The sequence below is a fragment of the Schistocerca serialis genome, unplaced genomic scaffold, assembly GCF_023864345.2.
Source record: "Schistocerca serialis cubense isolate TAMUIC-IGC-003099 unplaced genomic scaffold, iqSchSeri2.2 HiC_scaffold_994, whole genome shotgun sequence".
Classification (NCBI taxonomy): domain Eukaryota; kingdom Metazoa; phylum Arthropoda; class Insecta; order Orthoptera; family Acrididae; genus Schistocerca; species Schistocerca serialis.
Genome location: NW_026048622.1, coordinates 2,501 through 7,500, shown reverse-complemented (window position 1 = coordinate 7,500; position 5,000 = coordinate 2,501). Strand labels below are relative to the sequence as shown.

Below are 5,000 nucleotides of genomic sequence, written 5' to 3'. Positions count from 1 at the left end.
CATGAGCCACAAGTGCATCCTGACGTGACAAATCGGATGATCCCGCAGGCATGCACTTACGATAATCACTATCAACGAACCTGCCGCCCCCTCCCCCCCCAAAATACACCTTTCCCTACAACGTGTACCTTAACCTAAGCTATATTGTACCTTAACCTAAGCGATATTGTACCTTAACCTAAGGTATATCGTACCTTAACCTAACCTACATTGCGCCTTCACCTAACCTACGTTGTACCTTAACCTAACCTACGTTGTACCTTAACCTAACCTACGTTGTACCTTAACCTAACCTACGTTGTACCTTAACCTAACCTACGTTGTACCTTAACCTAACCTACGTTGTACCTTAACCTAACCTACGTTGTACCTTAACCTAACCTACGTTGTACCTTAACCTAACCTACGTTGTACCTTAACCTAACCTACGTTGTGCCTTAACCTAACCTACGTTGTGCCTTAACCTAACCTACGTTGTGCCTTAACCTAACCTACGTTGTGCCTTAACCTAACCTATGTTGTGCCTTAACCTAACCTATGTTGTGCCTTAACCTAACCTATGTTGTGCCTTAACCTAACCTATGTTGTGCCTTAACCTAACCTATGTTGTGCCTTAACCTAACCTATGTTGTGCCTTAACCTAACCTACGTTGTGCCTTAACCTAACCTACGTTGTGCCTTAACCTAACCTACGTTGTGCCTTAACCTAACCTACGTTGTGCCTTAACCTAACCTACGTTGTGCCTTAACCTAACCTACGTTGTGCCTTAACCTAACCTACGTTGTGCCTTAACCTAACCTACGTTGTGCCTTAACCTAACCTACGTTGTGCCTTAACCTAACCTACGTTGTGCCTTAACCTAACCTACGTTGTGCCTTAACCTAACCTACGTTGTGCCTTAACCTAACCTACGTTGTGCCTTAACCTAACCTACGTTGTGCCTTAACCTAACCTACGTTGTGCCTTAACCTAACCTACGTTGTGCCTTAACCTAACCTACGTTGTGCCTTAACCTAACCTACGTTGTGCCTTAACCTAACCTACGTTGTGCCTTAACCTAACCTACGTTGTGCCTTAACCTAACCTACGTTGTGCCTTAACCTAACCTACGTTGTGCCTTAACCTAACCTACGTTGTGCCTTAACCTAACCTACGTTGTGCCTTAACCTAACCTACGTTGTGCCTTAACCTAACCTACGTTGTGCCTTAACCTAACCTACGTTGTGCCTTAACCTAACCTACGTTGTGCCTTAACCTAACCTACGTTGTGCCTTAACCTAACCTATGTTGTGCCTTAACCTAACCTATGTTGTGCCTTAACCTAACCTATGTTGTGCCTTAACCTAACCTATGTTGTGCCTTAACCTAACCTATGTTGTGCCTTAACCTAACCTATGTTGTGCCTTAACCTAACCTATGTTGTGCCTTAACCTAACCTATGTTGTGCCTTAACCTAACCTATGTTGTGCCTTAACCTAACCTACGTTGTGCCTTAACCTAACCCATATTGTACCTTAACCTAACCCATATTGTACCTTAACCTAACCCATATTGTACCTTAACCTAACCCATATTGTACCTTAACCTAACCCATATTGTACCTTAACGTAACCTAATTTGTGCCTTAACGTAACCTAATTTGTGCCTTAACGTAACCTAATTTGTGCCTTAACGTAACCTAATTTGTGCCTTAACGTAACCTAATTTGTGCCTTAACGTAACCTAATTTGTGCCTTAACGTAACCTAATTTGTGCCTTAACGTAACCTAATTTGTGCCTTAACGTAACCTAATTTGTGCCTTAACGTAACCTAATTTGTGCCTTAACGTAACCTAATTTGTGCCTTAACGTAACCTAATTTGTGCCTTAACGTAACCTAATTTGTGCCTTAACGTAACCTAATTTGTGCCTTAACGTAACCTAATTTGTGCCTTAACGTAACCTAATTTGTGCCTTAACGTAACCTAATTTGTGCCTTAACGTAACCTAATTTGTGCCTTAACGTAACCTAATTTGTGCCTTAACGTAACCTAATTTGTGCCTTAACGTAACCTAATTTGTGCCTTAACGTAACCTAATTTGTGCCTTAACGTAACCTAATTTGTGCCTTAACGTAACCTAATTTGTGCCTTAACGTAACCCATGTTGTGCCTTAACGTAACCCATGTTGTGCCTTAACGTAACCCAATTTGTGCCTTAACGTAACCCATGTTGTGCCTTAACCTAACCTATATTGTGCCTCAACCTAACCTATATTGCGCCTTAACCTGACGCACGTTGTCGCTGAACCTGCTCTGTAATTGTTATGCAACTCGTTAAATTAGTGTAGTGTTGCCTAACCGCAACCCTCGCAATATAGTTCGCTATTCGCACTGCCCGGTCCCCTGTGTATCGCGTCATGTTAAACACCTTGCAGGTGTTGCTGACTTTCCACATGCTCCTGCTATACACTGTAATGTGGATAGCAGCAGGACGTACATGCCCCCCCCCCTTCCCCCCTGCCTTCGCAAGCTGGTCGTTGAGAAGTTTGCATGTTCAATGCCCTTCGCATGCCGACGTACTCAGCCTACGTTGTGGTACGGCCTGTCACCTGTCCGCCGATGTACGCAAAACCCACAAACTGTACTGCACATTGGTCCGTATGTACTGAATGATACATCGTGGCACATGTGTGACCGTACGACGACTGCGCCTAGCAACGGCAGACCATACAGTCCAAATATTGTGCACGCAGCTACGTGTCGTCTCCCTATAAGAGCTGGATTGCAGTGTGGTACGCCATTCAGACGTGTGGGAGGAACGGACGCCCTGGATGGCGATCAGCATGAGCAGTCTGTTGATGTAGTGGAGCGTGTATTCGGACGTAGTCGTCTCTTCTCACACACCGTGATAGCATGTTGCACCGCGTTCCACATCTGCGACATCCTGCAGAGGCCGGCTGACAGTCGTTCGCGCAATGGACACCGCATACGTACGGGGGCTACCTTCCACGTGTTCTCGAGGCGTGCACATGTTGTTGCGTCTATGTGGGCAGACGTAGTGTGTTGTGACACCTGACACAGGCATGCAATACTCGTTGCAAATGGCGATGGACGTCTACGTTTGCTGGTGACGTTACGCAAATGAACAACAGGTAACCCGTTGTGGTGCGGTTGTTCTCGCTAGAGGTGAATCAGTGTTGGCGACGATCGGTCGAGCTATTAACCGGTTGTTTCAGGGATACCCACCATGCCCACGAACGTGAAAGGGGACCCACCATGCCCACGAACGCGAAAGGGGATCTGGGTGTGAGGCGATACGCGGCGGTGGCTGGGTGGGACCGTCCCCGGCCGGTGAGGGGGGGCCGCCCGGCGTGCTGGCAGCGCGGTGCGTGGGCGCACGCGCTACAGCCGGCTGGTGGGGGCGGCCAGTGGCAGGCGCGCCGGCCGACGGACGCGGCAGGCGGCGCAGCTGCGCGCCGGCGCCCCCTGCTCGCGGCGCCTTGCGGCCAAAGTAGGTCCTCGCGGGCCCGGTGCGAAGCGCGGTGGCCATCTGCAGTGTGCTGGTCCGATTGAGGACTGTGTGCGCTGAGGATGCGCCGCCGCCCGGCGCTCGGCGCCGCGACGCCGTCTGCTGCTCGGTCGCCCCAGCGGTTCTCGCAGGTGGTTTGTATCGCAGCTGTGCGGACGTGTTGGCGCGTGCGCTGTGCTGGGAGAGTTCGCTTCGGCACCCAAGTGGGGCTTTTGTCCTTCTGTGGCGCTGGCGTTGGAGCTGCCGGTCACCGTAGGTGGCGCGTGTTGTCTCCCGCCGGCAATGCCACGACAGCACGCTCCCGGGCCTCTGTCGGCAGCGGCAAGCTCAGTTGGGAGCACGGGTGGTCGCACCTAAAGCGTCTACTCGCCTAACTCCGGGCGATTGCGCCTCTCTCGAACCCGACCAAGTACTTAGGACGGCGCTGCGCGCCGCCGGGACCTGAGAGGGTTTCGAGGTGTGTTGTGCAGGGGAGCTCAGCCTCCTCCTGTTTGCAGAATAATTGAGCGGACGCTTGCGTGTTCGCGCGGGCCCCCGGGACACACTCCCGGGCGGCCGGCTGCTCAGCTCTAGTTGACGCAGCTCCCTGGTTGATCCTGCCAGTAGTCATATGCTTGTCTCAAAGATTAAGCCATGCATGTCTCAGTACAAGCCGCATTAAGGTGAAACCGCGAATGGCTCATTAAATCAGTTATGGTTCCTTAGATCGTACCCACGTTACTTGGATAACTGTGGTAATTCTAGAGCTAATACATGCAAACAGAGTCCCGACCAGAGATGGAAGGGACGCTTTTATTAGATCAAAACCAATCGGTCGGCTCGTCCGGTCCGTTTGCCTTGGTGACTCTGAATAACTTTGGGCTGATCGCACGGTCCTCGTACCGGCGACGCATCTTTCAAATGTCTGCCTTATCAACTGTCGATGGTAGGTTCTGCGCCTACCATGGTTGTAACGGGTAACGGGGAATCAGGGTTCGATTCCGGAGAGGGAGCCTGAGAAACGGCTACCACATCCAAGGAAGGCAGCAGGCGCGCAAATTACCCACTCCCGGCACGGGGAGGTAGTGACGAAAAATAACGATACGGGACTCATCCGAGGCCCCGTAATCGGAATGAGTACACTTTAAATCCTTTAACGAGTATCTATTGGAGGGCAAGTCTGGTGCCAGCAGCCGCGGTAATTCCAGCTCCAATAGCGTATATTAAAGTTGTTGCGGTTAAAAAGCTCGTAGTTGGATTTGTGTCCCACGCTGTTGGTTCACCGCCCGTCGGTGTTTAACTGGCATGTATCGTGGGACGTCCTGCCGGTGGGGCGAGCCGAAGGCGTGCGACCGCCTCGTGCGTGCTCGTGCGTCCCGAGGCGGACCCCGTTGAAATCCTACCAGGGTGCTCTTTATTGAGTGTCTCGGTGGGCCGGCACGTTTACTTTGAACAAATTAGAGTGCTTAAAGCAGGCAAGCCCGCCTGAATACTGTGTGCATGGAATAAT

The 5,000-nt window shown here is 50.7% G+C and overlaps 1 non-coding gene across 1 annotated transcript in view; it reads left to right on the top strand.

Annotated features, from left to right (window-relative positions):
* Nucleotides 1–4,094: 4,094 nt before the first annotated feature.
* Nucleotides 4,095–5,000, top strand: part of LOC126454659 (small subunit ribosomal RNA) — a 1,909-nt gene continuing 1,003 nt past the window's right edge. The window contains exon 1 of the ribosomal RNA XR_007585298.1: nt 4,095–5,000. This exon is cut by the window's right edge and continues 1,003 nt beyond it. This is a non-coding gene — a ribosomal RNA (small subunit ribosomal RNA).